The following is a 16,263-nucleotide window of genomic DNA, read 5'->3' on the forward strand; positions in this document are numbered from 1 at the left end:
ACATTCCCCTGGCATCTCTAAACAATAACAAAGCTATGTAAATATAATCATCCTATATAATAAAAGGCTAATCTGCAAATTGACCAAACAGCAGAATGACCAGTCACTGTGACGCGCACTGACCACCAGGGGGCAGACACTCAAGCAGGAGCTGCCCCCGGGTGGTCTGTGCACTCCCACAGGGGGAGCACTGCTCAGCCAGAAGCTCTGAGCCGGACTCACGGCTGGTGAGCACAGCGGCGGTGGCGGGAGCCTTTCTTGCCTCCAAGGCAGTCAGACATCCCCAGAGAGCCCCTGGACTGCAAGAGGGTGCAGGTTGGGCTAAGGGGACCCCCCCCACCCCCAAGTGCACAAATTTCGTGCACCGGCCTCTAGTTAACAAATAATTAACTAGTAATTAAAACCTTAGTGTATTTCACATTCTTAATTCCTTTGCATTTTGAAGAAGAGCATGTCCACCATCTCCCCCCTAACGCTACGACTGTCACAACCACCAATAATAACTGGAGTAAGAAGAAGAATGCAGGTAAAAGAATGCTGTAACGACAATCTGTTTCATATTTACAAACCAGTTTCAAGTATCCTATTATTTTGACTTCCAGCTTTACTGGTAAAATGTAGTCTGTAAGATTAGAGGTGTGCATTGCAGGTGACAGGAAAGGAAACTTAGATTTGCTTATGTCTCTCTCCTGTTGTCCCTAAGACGTACACATCCGTTCTCTATGAGCAGACTTGCCGCGCACGCCTTCCTGGATCTGAAGCAGACACTGTCAACATGCCTTTCCTGGGTCGGTACCGAACGTCCCTGACGTGGGGCTCCTCAGCCCGCCGGAGGCATCAGCTGAGAGCCATGGGAGCGCCTCGGTGGCCAACGAGGGGCCGGGGACACGCCGGGGAGCCCGGCCGGGCTGGGAGAACGTGCCCGGCGCCGTGGCAGCCACATCACGATGTTGGGCCCTTGAGCTCCATCGGGACCAGCACTGGTATCCAGTGCACCGCCCAGAGGTCGGAGCGTGAGCCTGGGCAGGCTCCCCCAGCACCCCCACAGCAGCACCACGAGAAGTGGGCGGTGCTAGAAAGCAACCTGCTTCATCATTCGCCTTCTCCTTGGATTCACCACGTGACCTGGATATGCAGCGGCGCTTCGCTTTACAGACTGTGGGAGGCAAGAGGACAGAAAACCTGGCAGGCGTGAGGATCCAGGAAACTGAAGGGTGAGTTTGGTCCCCTGTGGCTGGAAGCAGATGGCTGATGGTTGCTTCCTCACCTCAAGCAAGGACTTGATGGAAACTTCTGGTCTAGGACAGCCTTCCAGGAGTAGCCAGAGGCTCGAAGGGGCAGGACTGTGCCTCCACCTTTCTCAGCAACACGGAATGGAGAGATCTGGGGCAGCTCTATCCCCAACGTCCTTGAATTCGTGAAATTCAATCCAAACATCCAGAGATAAGCTTCCATTTCTGATGTTTTCCCCCCAAGAAATTTCAAGTTGCCCTAACTGACTAGGACCAGCCGTCCACATCCCCTGGCAGGTAACGCTGGCATTGCTGCGTAGACGAGGCTGTAACACTTACGTGGAAGGCAGGAAATGTGAGAAATGCACGCCACTCCAGCTGGGACGTCGGAATGAGCTGGGAAGAGCCTCTTTCTCGAATGGGAGGAGGAGAACCCGGGGGTTGCTGTGGACAAACCCCCTTCCTCCACCATCAGAGAGAGACTCTCCACACTGGCTCCGTTCCGCACCAAGGACACTCACTGCCCCCTTCCTCCACCGTCAGAGAGACTCTCCCCACACTGGCTCCGTCCCGCACCAAGGACACTCACTACCCCCTTCCTCCACATCAGAGAGAGACTCTCCCCACACTGGCTCTGTCCCGCACCAAGGACACTCACTGCCCCTCTTCCTCCACCGTCAGAGAGAGACTCCCCACACTGGCTCCGTCCCGCACCAAGGACACTCACTACCCCCTTCCTCCACGTCAGAGAGAGACTCTCCCCACACTGGCTCCGTCCCGCACCAAGGACACGGACATTAGACAAGAAGGGAGCGTCTGTCCGTGCCGAGGGGAGGCGGATGCTCTTCGTCCGGCGCAGTGGGGAGCATTTCTGTGCCCACCCAAAAAGTTTCCCCAAATATAGCTCATTGAGATTATTTTAGAAAGATAAATATTTAGAAGGACACAACACACTCAGCATACTTTCAGAAAGTGCTGTTGATATTAGCAGCAGCAGCTGGTTGTTTATGTTACACAAGTTTGAAACAAAGACCAATCGAGAAAAATCCTTTGAGTTCTAACTATTGTACCAATTCAGGAACTGGTCATTAATAATGCTTTCTCTTCAAAAAGAATCTGTATTAAAAACATGTTCGTATACTTTTTAAAGTAATTCTTTCTCTTAAGAAGTATATATACGTACATAAAACTTATTTCATGTGTGTGTGTGTGTGTGTGTGTGTGTGTGTGTGTGTGTATCCTATCAATGTAGGACACTTTCAATAACATTGAACTGTGTCTGGTGAAGTCTGGAGTGATCTATACGTTATGCGCCTACATATGGAACTATGTGCATCATGGGCAGTTTGTAAGAGCTCCATCCCCAATTCCCTGCAATAGGGCCCCTCGCTCACCTCTTTCCGTTGCTCTCACTAGAGCGATTCTCCGGGAGGAAAGCAGCAGCACTAACAGCCGGGCCCAGTACTGCGAGTTCGGAGCTGGCCTGGCCCCCCTGGGCCGTGGTGTTCCCCTGCGGGACCCGTCGAACAGCCTCACAGGAGTCTCCAGGAGGCGAGCTTTCCCGCGACAGTGAACAGCAGCACTCCCGAGCGAGCGCAGGACCAACGCCAGGTCCCGGTGTGAACCTCAGAAACACCGAGCACCTGCCACTGGTAACGGGAGTCATGGTGCCTCCTGACCCACAAGCAACAGCAGTTCCCTGCCCGCCTGCCCTTCCTCTGGAGAAGACGAAGACACCCGGGCATTATCCCCACCTCCTGCAGCATCCAGTCCAGAGTGAGCACCCCCCCTTTCCTTGGACTCGTCCCCATCACCCAGCCAGAGCACACATCCTCTACACCCCTTCTGAGACCACTCTCAGACCCGCACCGTTCCCATGGCGGCAGACGGCCGGCCACACGTCTCCCTGGCTGCATGAGCAATGAACCCAACCTGCTCGACGGGCGGTCTCCGGAAGGATGAAGGCATTGACATAAGTACGCATAACTTTTACAATAAGGTTGTGTATTGTATGATTCAATTGTGATAAATATAGATGTGTATATACATATAAAGCTACAATGACACGTGGTATTATATAAGGCACATACATATGGGCGTGCGTGTGTAGATGCACAGAAATAGGACTCTGGCTAGGGCCCGCAGAGAGATATTGGGGTAGTTGAAGGAGGGTTTTCTCTTTGGACTCTAATTTTTTTTTAAATTTACAACCATATGTTTTTGCCACAGGCAAAGAAACTGCCTGATCCTTTCCTTGAACAATGATGTTTAAACCCCAAATCCAAACCATGAGGAGAATCAAATCTTATATTTACAAACCATCACATTGAGATACTTTCTCTTCCCCCCTCTCTACCTCACAGAGTGATTAAGGGCAGAGCCAATGGCCCCTGGACATCAGATGCTGAGGGCCGCTCACAGCCACTCAGGCTTCCAAAGGAGAAGGAGCGCGTTGGGGATGTGCCAGAGGCCCAGCCACAAGGGAGGGAGAGAGGAGGAGGGCCAGCCTGTCCGGACAGGCCTGGCTGTAGGCAGGTGCTGGGGGCAGTGCCCGAAGGACCTGAAGATCGCAGACATGGATCAGGCTGACTCCGGGACGCGCTGGTGACAGAAGAGGGTGTGCAGGAAGTAGTGTATTTTCCAGGTCAACCGGCCGTTGACATCTGAGGAAGGTCAGCCAAAGGCAGCAGGACCCCAACAACGCAGCGGGGGGCCATCTGATAATTCACCAAAACATGTCGAAAGCTGCCGAGAGCCGAGAGTTTACACTATTGGATGAGAGGGGGCTCTCTCCTTAAATACAACAACAACAATAACAAACAAAAACCATAAGAGGTGTGGAGATGGTGGGAAGGCCTATTCCTAAACAACGTAGGAGTGATAAAAATTTTTTTACCCACAAAGTGCTAGAAATTACAGAACTAATTTGGCTTTGGGGGAAGGAGGCCATTTGTGAAGCCTTCCTGATAGTGTACGTTGTGACCACTATGGCGACACGACAGGAGGGAGGACCAGGGATTAAAACGAAGGGATTGTGTAAGAGGTTCAGCTTGGTGCTCCTGGCGACGCCTGGTGAACACCGGTCAGGCTGAGGGTGCCGGCAGCTTTCTCCCCCTTCAGCGCCCCATTTCATCACATACAATGCTGTGCACGCGCCCCTCCCCCCAGCATCTCGCGGTGAAGGGTTTATAGTGATGGTAACAACAATAAAAAATAGGGCAAGACAATAGTTTCTTTTTTGAGGTCTATTTTCAATAGGTTTACTGGAGTGTAACGTACATACAATAAAGTGCACATACGTAAAGTGTAGAATTTGGGAAGCTTGGACAGGTGTGTGCGTCCACGGACCTATCCTCACAATCAAGACAATGAACCCCCAAATGATGATCACCTCCAGAAGTCACCTCTCTGCCGCCTCTCCGGTCACCTCACACCCCCGGGCCCTGCTTGTCTCATTTCTGTCACGTACCGTAGTTCGTATTTCCCAGCGCACCACACTCAGGGTGCCCCTCTGCTGGTCTTCCTCTCAGCGTATTTAGTCTGGGCTTCACCGTGTTCTATTGTGTATTGATAGTCCACTCCCTTTCACTGTGGACTGGTGTTCCATTGCAAACCACTTATTTTTAGGTTTGTCATCCTTTTTTGACCCCTTCCTTTCTTACTTTTTTATTATCAACATGCTTATTACAGAAACTTCTAGAATAGTGCAAATGGGTAGGGGGAAAAAAATCACCTACAGAAAATGTCGGTATTTTAATTAAAAACCAACCAACAAAACTAAGCAAAAATCTCTGAAGACTAAGAGCAGGCAGACAGCTCTGGTGAGGGGTGGGGGGTGAAGGGAGTGAGCAAAAAAGAAAAAAAAAAAAGCAAGAGAACGCATGGACATGGACAACAGTGTGGTGATTTCAGGGCAGGGGGGAGGAAGGTAGAAGAGGGCATACAGTGGAGAAATGGTGATGGCAAATAAATAAATAAATAAATAAATAAATAATAAAAGAACTTTGAGTGTCAAAAGAAGTAAATCTGGCCTTGCCCAGCGCCCTCTGAACTATACCAGTCCGGCTATGGCATCATCCCTCCGAAGGCTTCCGTGTAGCATGTTTCCTTATCCGAACGGTGTCTCAATGAGAAGAGGTTATGAAGTGAGACAAGATGCTAAGTCTAGAAACACAGGGGTGTGTATCGGGCACCTTAAAGAGAGAAGTCCTGGAGAGCCACAGGCTGATGGCTACCCTTCACCTTTCCAAGTCGGTTTTACCCCAAAGTGAACGGCACGAGCAGAGAGAGAAAACACAATTTCGACGGCCATGTGTTATCAGGAGTCTTTCTATTGTGAGCCACACAGAATCCACCGCCCCCCCTTTGAAAAAATATGAAAAACCCGTGGGTGTTTCCAGTTGGCGCTGGGACACTCCACAGCTGCTTCTGGTCGCCCAGCAGAGAGCAACCCGACCTGGGCCCCCCGGCCGGTCCTCGGCAGGTGCACCCGGTGAAGCACGTGCCGTGGGAGAGCTCACGCTGGCAGGAGGCGCTGTCTCCTTTGCTGGGTATCTGACCGTGAGGAATCCACACCCACCCTCTCCCCGCGCAGCTCCTCCGAGGACAGAGGACGGGGCAGCTCCGAGGCCTGCTCCGCAGCGATGCCTTCGAAGCGCCGGCTGCTGGCTGGCTGCCGTGCCCGGGGCCTGCTGCCCCCCACCCGGCTCCCGGGCCCGTGGGCTTGTGCGCCTGTGCGGACACGCTGACCTGCACGTCCAGAACAGAGCGCATGAGGGCAACTGCGTCTGACCTTGCCAGCATCCTGGACATCCCAACTCCCCCCAAGTGCGCGGGGGCGAAGGGTGCTCCCCCGTGGGCTTGCTGACGTCCTCTCACATCAGAAGAACCAGGCAGAATGTGAAGCCGGGTCAGAAGTGGCCACACAACAGCGATGTGCCACAGCCAGGGCAGCCCTCCCCGGCCCGGGGCGAGTTGGAGCGGAGGGCAGTGTTTTCACATCTGTCCGTCTGGCTGTGGTGTAAGCGAGCAGCTCCAAAGATGGGAATTACACTCCTGGGATGATCCATCTGTAGCAAGGGCTAACACATCTCTGGAAAACCTTGCATTTTAAAAGTTTTTCATTGATGAGAGAGAGAGAGAAAGAGAGAGAGAGAGAGAGAGAGAGAGGAGAGAGAGAGAAAATCGATGTGAGCCCTGACTGGGGCTCGAACCCAAAACCCGGGCATGTGACCTGATCAGGAATTGAACCTGAGACCCTCCAGTGTACAGGACAACACTCTAACCACTGAGCCACACCGGCCACGGCTGCAGCCGTTTGTGTTTTTTTTTTTCTTTAAATATATTTTATTGATTTTTTACAGAGAGGAAGGGAGAGGGATAGAGAGTTAGAAACACCAATGAGAGAGAATCATCGACCAGCTGCCTCCTGCACACCCCCCACTGGGGATGTGCCCGCAACCAAGGTACGTGCCCTTGACCAGAATTGAACCCGGGACCCTTCCAGTCCACAGGCTGACGCTCTATCCACTGAGCCAAACCGGTTTTGGCGCTGCAGCCGTTTTTTAAAGCTTCTTTTCAGGTCTAGACTTTTCTCCTATTTGAGTCCTGAATCCTGTTGTTAAATGAACCTAGTTACACACACACACACACACACACACACACACACACAAATTGTAGAAATCCATTTTATGGTATTGCTAGTACTTTTAGTTGGCATTTTCTGTACTGATACAGTTTACCAATAGTGAGTTTACTTTTGGTAAGCATTTTAGGGTTATTTGTTTAAAGATGCAATTCAACTTTTTTAAATAATTGCCAAATAGTCTAGTTTTCTACAAAAAAAAAAAAAAAAGAACCCTTAAGTCAGCTTTACAGTTTTAAATGTCATATAAATAACTATAGAGTCTACTTTCTCCTGGTCTCCATCTGTTCTCCCAGTCTCCAGCCACTCCTAGGAGAGATCTGGGTGTTATCCTCAAATGCACGGCCTATCAGGGTGACCTGGGCCGCAAAGCCTACTCCTTGTCATTTCGGCATATATATTTTTTATTTTTTTCAATGACAGTTTACATTCAACATTATTTCCCGTTAGTTTCAGGGGTGCAGTTTAGTGCTTAGACAAGCACACACTTTACAAACGTCCCCCTGCCATTCCGCGCCCACCTGCAGCACACAGAGCTACGACACCACTCCTGGCCGCATTCCTGCCTCCCGCCCCGGGACTGATTGGTAACGACCCATCTGTCATCTTTTTCTTTTCCTCGATAAGCTTCCTCTTTCTCTTCACAAAGTTGAATGCTCGTCTCATCTTCCTCTCAGACCTACTTTCATTTTCTCTCCCGATGGCCGACAAAGGCACGTCCCCCCGTCTTTCCCCAGCACCCCACTCCACCGGTGGCTTTGCATCCGCTTCCCCTCCCCTCCCGTGTTTCTGTGCCGAGTTTCCTCCTCACGGCCGGCACAGTTCACAAGAACATAGTTGCCTGGCACCGCGTATCCAGTCATGTCAGCAGACCTGCAATGGCTTGGGTAGGGGAACATGGAGAGGTGCATCATGGGACATGTGGGACATTTGGGACAGCTACATGAACATCCCTGATGGAAGGAACACACCACCACCACCTAGATGACACGGTTTCTATTTCTTCATACACCAGAGGGGACCCCAAAGCCAGGGCCGCTGTCCCCAGTGCCTCTCCTCACATCACGGATGGGTCGTGCAGCTCGTAACAAGGACAGCATCATAAATTCTGTGACTGGGCCGAGGGAATGAAACGCACGTGGCACCACCCTGCAGCGGAACATACGATACTGTGGGTCCTGCGCGTGAGCGGAGGTCAGCAGGATGCTAGTGGTGGGCAGTCATGTAACTTCTGACTTAGCATAACGGTTCGAGGTGCAGCGCTCTGTCTAGGCGGGCATGTGCAGCTCAGGTGTGGGGACAGGAGTCTTAAAATACGACAATTTAGCTCCATTTAAAAGTGAGAGCACACACCACATGATGGTTCGATGTTTTTATAACTGGACGGAGCACTCTGACGGCGGAGTGGAAAGCACCGTATTGTTACACAGATGAACCATATTACTTTCAGGACATTTTGATAATAGATTCTAGACAGTAGAGTAAGCAACACTTGTTCTTACACTGTACATTAATTTCTTGTAAATTATGAGGTGGCTATATCTAGTTTTTTATTTATTTAAATGTGTTAATATTTATATGCAAATAAAGAAGCACAACATTACCAACCCACAGAATTTAATTATAGTCATTTCATTTGTTATTGATTTGAGAGAGAGGAAGGGGGAGAGAGAAATGCTGGTTTGTTGTTGCACTGACGTGTGCATTCATTGCCTGCTTCCTGTATGTGCCTGACCCAGGGGTCACACTGCAAGCTTGGAGTATTGGGATGATGCTCTAACCAGCTGAGCTACCTGGCCAGGGTGAATTCTAGTCATTTCTCAGCTATTTCTCGAACTCTTTCAGGTTTTTTTTCTTGCTCATATGATGTGATTTCCATATAGTCCGTGGTAAAATACACACATTAAATGCACAACTGTAATAAAATGAGCCTGCAGCGTGTTTTCTTGTATTAACCTGTGGCACCTCGTATTGGACCATCAATGTTTGACAGGATTTTTGGTTCATGAAGTTTCCGATTTTTTTTCCTATAAAAGCACCTCTGAATATTCTTTTGAAGCCTGCTCATTCTTTTCTTGGGAAGAGGGTGTTATGTGTATTAGAAATAGCATTTCAAACTTTTCTTTATGGAGTTACCTTGCAATATTAACATGATGTTCTCACTAGCATTTAATTATAACATAAATGATGTATAAAAGATAGGGCACATACTGGTAATACCTTTCCTATATGTGTGTGAGTCACACATAACCTCAGACAAAGACCTGTCACCATCATTACCTCGTTCCACAGTAATTTTTTATTTTTCCTGTGTGGATCGAATTTTGTACCACGGAGGCATTCCAACACAGGCGTCAGCAACAGACAATTGAGAAAAGGCAACAAGGGAATGGCGCTGCCCTGCCCGGTGAACTCTAAATCCACAAAGGCCTGGCCCCAGGACCCTCGGCCACGTGGGTCCCGCCGAGGGGCGAGCACCAGCGCATCCAAGCTGCGGGCTTCTCTCGTTTCCCATTCAAACGTGTGCAACACAAAGCGACGACAAACAAACCTGACACATTCCGCCCAGGAGGACCTCGCTTGGTCTGTCCGTGGGGGTGGCGGTCACAATTAGACCAGTCACCGGGCTGCCATTCCCGACGCTGCGCCCAGACAGAGCGGAGAAAGCTCCCCCGCCCCCCAGTCTCTGGGAGAAAGGCCTGCCCCCCAGTCTCTGGGAGAAAGGCCTGCCCCCCAGTCTCTGGGAGAAAGGCCTGCCCCCCAGTCTCTGGGAGAAAGGCCTGCCCCCCAGTCTCTGGGAGAAAGGCCTGCCCCCCAGTCTCTGGGAGAAAGGCCTGCCCCCCAGGCTCTGGGAGAAAGGCCTGCCCCCCAAGCTCTGGGAGAAAGGCCTGCCCCCCAGTCTCTGGGAGAAAGGCCTGCCCCCCAGTCTCTGGGACTGCCCGGTGGGAGCCCGGCCTCCCTCCCGCAGAGAGGGCTCACGGGGCGCTGGCCCAGGGGTGGAGGCCACTGAGATGGAGCCTTCATTCTCTACAGCTGCATTCGTTGGGGAGAAGCCCGGGAGGAGGGGGGCCCGGCGGAGAAGGGGCCCCTCAGACGGAGAGTTTAATCTTTGGGGAGGGGGCATCTCTAGAGTCCCCCAGAGTCCTTGGCAGGAGGTGCCCTGATTTCTCCATTCCTGGCGCCTCCAGGCTGGGCGGCCTCCCACCGGGCACCCCGCAGGGACAGGCAGGACCAGCCTCCCTTAGCGATGAAGGCCACCACCCCCCCCTTCTCTCTCCCTCCGGAAACAAGGCCCTGGGGCCTCTGGTCCCACCAAGGCCTGGGTGGCCTCTCCCAGGCGGGCGGCCCACAAGGATCTTCAGGGCCTTGATTGTTAATTTCCCTTAAATCTGGCAGGAGCTGGTGTGTGAATGAGAGTGTGTGAGTGTGAGTGTATGTGTGTGTGTGAGTGTGTGTGTGTGAGAGTGTGTGTGTGTGAGTGTGTGGGAGTGAGTGAGTGTGTGTGTGAGTATGTGAGTGTGTGTTGTGTGTGTGTGTGTGTGTGAGTATGAGTGTGTGTGTGTGTGTGTGATGTGTGTGTGTAGTGTGTGTGTGTGTTCTGTTGGATTGCTCCACTCCGGTGAATGGGGAGATGACACAGGAAGCGCAGCAGCAGAGGGTCAGGGTGGGTGGAGGGTCGGGGTGGTCCAGCCAGAAGGTGGGCAGGTTGCGCAGGAGGACAGAGGCCCGAGGAGGGTGGGGGCGCTCTGTGCCGGGCTCCCCTCTCCCCTGGACCCAGCCAGGCGAACTTCCTAGACACACACGTTTTTGAACTCTGGCGGTGGGTTTCGTCCAAGTCCAGAAACTGGACTTCAGGGCTCTGCGCCCCAAAAGGACCGCCGGACAAGAGGCTGGGCCCTGCGAGGCCACCGGTGCCCTGGGGGCTGCGGGGCGGGCAGGGGAGGCGCCGGCCCTCGGCCCTCGGCCCTCGGGGAGCGAGCTCTTCACGCCTGGGGCTGACCAGAAGCCGGTCGGAGGGGTCTGTCCCCCGCCCCCCTTTCTCGGTCGGTGCAGCGGGTGGAGGGCAGGGAAGTCACCGAGAACCGGGAGTCTCCTGACCGCGTGGGGCGCAGGCCGGCCGGTCCGGAACGCGCTCCCCTCTCCCACTCACCCCCAGTCCGCGGGGGCTGCGGGGCCTGCAAGCTGACCCCCCAAGACCAGCCTCTCCCAGGACCGGGGCTTTCTCCAGCCCGAAGCCACCTCCTCCTGTCCTCTCGGGATCGCCTGGGTGCTGCACCGCAAATCCAGCGGCTGCCCCCCTGAAAAACAGCCCCCCACGCCCCTCCCCACGCCCCACGCGCTAGTCTCCAGGTTAACGCAGAAAGCGGCTCCCCCCGCCCCCCCCCGCCCCCCGCCCCCCCAGCTCTCACGCCGGCCCGGGGCGCTGTCACGGAGGCTGTTTGTCCGCTGGGTTCGGAGCCGGAGGCTGCGCAGATCCCGGTGCCCGGCCGGCTCCCGCCCGCTCCCCGCCCCGGAGGGGCCTCCCCGCGCTCCCGCCCGCTCCCCGAAACCTCCGGCGCCGGGAGGGCTCCTTGGGGCCGGCTGCGGCGGCGGGAGGGGGGTCCCTTCTCTGGGGGAGTCCGCCTGCTCGGGGCTCCCGACAGCTCGGTGGGCCCGCGGCGCCTGCGGGACTCGGGGCGGATGGGGAGCTGGGAACCCCACGGCCGGGACCTGGCGAGGCGGCTTGTTCGCCTCCCGGACTCCAGGCGCCGGGAGAACCCGATCCGCGTGCGGGAGGCTGTGCCCCGCGCCAGCTCAGCGGGTCCGGCCGGGCCTCGGAGTCTGCCCCGCGCCCCGCTCCCCGCTGCCCGCTGCCCGCTGCCCGCTCCCCGCTCCAGCCCGGGCTCCGGGCCACGCCGCCCGCTCAGTCCCGGTCACCGGGGCCGCAACAGGAAAACACAGAACAAAACCAAAAACCTAAAAAAAGAAAGAAAAAGGTTCCACAGGACACGGCCAGCCGCTTGGGGGGAGCAGAATAAACGCTTCCAAAGCACCCTTTTACGTGTGTGTGTGTGTGTGTGTGTGTGTGTGTGTGTGTGCGCCAAGCTCTGCCCCGCGGGCCCAGTCCGGCTGCGGGTCGGCGGCCTCCGGGCTCCGTGGGCCGGGAGCGGCCGGGCGGCTGGGTCCCGCTCACCCACGGGGTGTTCTAACGGGTGAATGAAGCCGTGGACACTCGGCAAACCCGGCGCCGCGGGAGTCCTGGGCCCTGAAGGGAGAAGCTTGTGGTGGTGTAACTGCCTGTATTAGCATTACTGGTCTTCTTAAAAAAGAAAGAGAAAAGAACAAGTAACAGGGCTGAAAAGGAGAGAACCCTTTCAGACCCAAAGGTACATAAAGAAGTCCCTTCTCCGGTTCTCTGCAGGGAGAGCCCCGGTTTTTCCTGGTTCGTCCCCAAGGAGCCACGGCCAGATGAGCGCCGAACACCCGTGTTGGGCGTGGGGTGTGAGTGGTTAACGGTGACTCCCTTCAAACGCGTAAAATTGTACCTGACTCTTGGCCCTGACTGGAGAGACGGGTGCTTTATAGAGTCTTGCTCTATCTACAGGATGGGACTACACAGAAAAAGTGAAAATAAGGAGAACGAGATATAACCTATACCTGCTTCCCGAGGTGAATAAAATAGGTTCATTTCATTTTGACACCGCCCCCTCCCCCCCACCCCAAATTATGTGCTACGGATATTAGAAAATATAAATCCTCCAGTTGTGCCATTTTCCTCTCGGAATACCTTACTTCTGGAAGCTGGCATCCCAACGGTGAGTCTCCTCTTTCAGACGGATTCAGACGCGGGCGACACCAACATCACGGCCCTGGGAGGACGTGTCCAAACCAACCCACAGATCAGGGCACGCGGCCCGAAGCCCCGCTCTTCCCCTTCTTGGTTAGCGGAGGTAGGAAAAGCGTGGTCCCGTACCGTGCATCATTCCCCTAAGAACCAACCGAAAAGCCACTTCTACCAGCCAGGGGTTGTGGGGGAAGAAATAAACCCAAATGTGTAATGCTCCTTTTCCATTGCAATCAAAACCTATTTAGATTTTTTGAAAAGTATCTCGAGAACATGTTGTTTGTCCAGGGACCTGTATCTAGCATTAAGTTTGATGTGGAATTTTTCAATGTTAAGTCAAGAAGAGAAAGAAAGCAGCAACAACACCACACACACACACACACACACACATACACACACACACACAATGCAGGCCTACGGGTTCTAGGTGTATTGGCTGCGTTTTGGAAGGTGCATGTGGGCAGATGCCACAGAACCAAGAGGAACCTTATTAAAAATCTTAGCTTCTCAAGTACACGGTCAAGTATACCTGGGTGGCCTGGCAGTAACAGGAACTGTACTTCACAACTACTCGTATTCTTCCTTCTCTCTCCTCAGTAGGAGACCTCCCACCAGGGCATCCATACCACTGCTGTTTTAAAGGATGTATTTTTGAACCCAAGGAATATTCAAAGGTCAAAATGCCTCCCTTTTTTTTTGACAAGAGAGGGTCTAATCCCCCCTTTGAACACAAGAGGTCGCTCCTATGACCAAATACTGGGGGAAATACTGCTAATCACTGTTTGATATATTCTATAAATATAGTACAAATTTTTTTTAACAGATACATCTAATGCATTAAATGCACACATCAGCGAAGGAAATGGGAATAATCTGTGATTCTACTGGAACTTCCAGGCGACGGGAAACAATTAATACCTGTATCCAAACTGGGATTCTGATACCAACTGTGTTAGCAACAGACACCACTCCAGAGCGAAACAATGTAACCACCGGGTTCCCTCACACCGTCCCCTTAGACACGGGCAGCGGGCAGCGTCTGCTTAATCTTCACATCCACGGGCCTAGGAGCTTGTTAGCGATACTTGTTTACAGCACCCGTGGGCTGACGCAAGCAAAACACACTGTCCTCCCCGTTAGTATGACACTGCCCATCACTAGCGGTTCCCCTCCGCGGGACACGCCAGCTTCTCTGTGTGGAACTGCTATCGCCGCCGGCACAATATTCTTTGGAACAGCTCATTCGTTTAGGGGGTTACAATGCCACACTGAGTGTGTAGCTGGTGTGAAGGAGGGCGCTTTGTGAATTTCAAATAGGAAACCTCGGGCTTCTGGCAGCTTCCGTGGTTTGATTCCATGGTATACAAGTGGCAGGAGGGCATGTGATCGGTTAGAATCCTGTTTACTCTCCGGGGTTACACTGGCATCTCTTTTATTTTACTGGAGTCAACTTGGTTAATCTGCCCCGAGAAACGTGCTCGTGTCCTGGGAAGCCAGCGGCAGTTTTGCAAAAGCAGCTGACAAAGGGCTCCATGCATGTAACCGCAGAGACTAGAAACTATCACCAAAAACCAAAACCAAAAACCTGGTAAACTGGCCAACCAATTTGTGCATCCGACTTTCGATTTCTCTCTCTCTCTCTCTCTCTCTCCCTCTCTCTCTCTCTCACACTCACACACACACACACACACACACACACACACACAGAACTTACAATAAAAATAAAAGGGACGAGATCCAGTGAGAGATCCTCCTTGAGAGAAAAGAAAACACCACAAATGCATGTTCTCCATAAAGCCTCCGCGGGGCCAGGCGGACACTCACTCAGGCATCTTGGCTTCTCCTGAGTTTCAGGCAAAACCCAGCCACCGAGGCCGGCTGGCGGCTCCCCGCTCTTATCAAGGGTGCGATCTGGGGAAAGATACAAAGGAAGGAGTTTCCTAACCGCCGGCCTTGTTCCAAGGAGACACCGAAATTACCCTCTCCCACTGCGGCCTGAGCTTGTGGGCCTTCTCAGATAAACCTGGCCGCCACGTTAGATAAGGAATCACGATTTAGAAGCTTTAGGGGGAAGTGTGGGGGTCCCTCGTCTCCCCCCCACCCCCCCTAAACTTTGTCTTAGGGAGACGGAAAGATGCCAGGAACATAGCAAGAATTTACTGGAAAGGGTTACGGGCGAGCTGCAGCCGGCATTCATCCCTCTCCAGGTTGTTTTCAGAGAGAAAATGATCGCAGATACACGCCCGGTTAAGTGAAATCCCCATTTCACTGTTTTATCTTACACCCCTCCCTGTTCACGCCCTTAGACTAATGCATTTTAGAACTCTCTAGAGAGACATGGAAATTTGTCTTTATAATTACCGAAACGCCACCAGCTAACTGTACACGTTTGCTCAAAGACAAAGGGCAGGAGACCAGCAGAGAGGGAAACCGGGCAGGACTTAACCTCGGTACAAACTCGAAACTACTGGAAGGCCGTTCCGTTGGGGGCCCCTGTTAGCTTCCTAATTCCAGGGTAAAACTGGCAAAGCAGACGTCGCGGGTCGCGAGGAGAGAGAGGAGTTCGCGGAGCCAACTGGGTTTTACCTGCGCGCCTCCAACCAGATTCTCCGCTAAGGCCCGACCGAGCGCCCCTTCCCCTCCACCCCGCGTTTTGGGAGATCTGGGGTCGGAGGGAACGGGGTCCCGGGGGAGCAGTAGCGAACACTTCCTCTGGGTGCGTTCATCCCATGCCCGGTCCTTCTTCCCCGACTCAGCTCCTAGCGGGCCAGGCGGGGCCATTTGGGGAACTCACCCTCCCGGGCAGCCAAGCGCGGCCAGGCCCGGAGCTGTGCGCCCCAGTGCGAGATCGAACCCAGCCAAACCGGCTGTTCCAAGTGGCCCGTCTGCTAGAACCCGGGGCGGGGGGAGAGGGGGACCTCATCCTCGGGAAGACCTACCCACCAGCCACTCGCCCACGGCGGTAGAAAAGTGAGCCCGGCGCGCAACACGGCCGGCGGGCACCCCAGGAGCGCTGGGCGGAGGAGCGGCGCGACCGGCGGCGAGGGCACCGGCGGCGCGGCCGGGAAGGAGCGAGGGAGGGGACGGGAGGAGGAGCGGCAGCCGGAGAGGGAGGCCGAGGCCCGATCGGCCGGGCGGCGAGCGCCGGGGGAGAGCGGCGGCCCCAGCGCGGGGGGCCGGGGAGCCCCAAGCCCGTCCCGCGGGCGCGCCGCGCGGTCAGTGGCGCACGGCCGCGGCGGGGCTGAAATATGATAATCAGAACAGCTGCGCCGCGCGCCCCGCAGCCAATGGGCGCGGCGCTCGCCTGACGTCCCCGCGCGCTGCGTCAGACCAATGGCGATGGGGCTGAGTTGGAGCAGAGAAGTTTGAGTAAGAGATAAGGAAGAGAGTGCCCGAGCCGCGCCGAGTCCGCCGCCGCCGCAGCGCCTCCGCTCCGCCTGCTCCGCCGCCTCCGATTGGACTCCCCGATCGGCGAGGGCGCGGCGGCCGGGCAGCCCCCGGGCCACGGTCCCCCCCCCGGCCCACAGCTCCAGCATCCTCTCCGTGGGCTGTGCACCAACTGT

At 54.3% G+C, this 16,263-nt stretch overlaps 1 long non-coding RNA gene across 2 annotated transcripts; it reads right to left on the reverse strand.

The window, feature by feature from the left end:
* Window positions 1–14,436: 14,436 nt before the first annotated feature.
* Window positions 14,437–15,906, reverse strand: LOC129148748 (uncharacterized). Of its 2 annotated transcripts, none has more exons than XR_008555726.1 (2): window positions 15,644–15,906; window positions 14,437–14,611 (listed from the first exon to the last, which is right to left on the reverse strand). It is a non-coding gene; the product is annotated as an uncharacterized LOC129148748 (long non-coding RNA). The 2 variants fall into 2 exon arrangements; XR_008555727.1 differs by having other exon boundaries at window positions 15,640–15,906.
* Between the last annotated feature and the right edge of the window lie 357 nt (window positions 15,907–16,263).

This window comes from Eptesicus fuscus, chromosome 4 (genome assembly GCF_027574615.1).
Source record: "Eptesicus fuscus isolate TK198812 chromosome 4, DD_ASM_mEF_20220401, whole genome shotgun sequence".
Taxonomy (NCBI): Eukaryota; Metazoa; Chordata; class Mammalia; order Chiroptera; family Vespertilionidae; genus Eptesicus; species Eptesicus fuscus.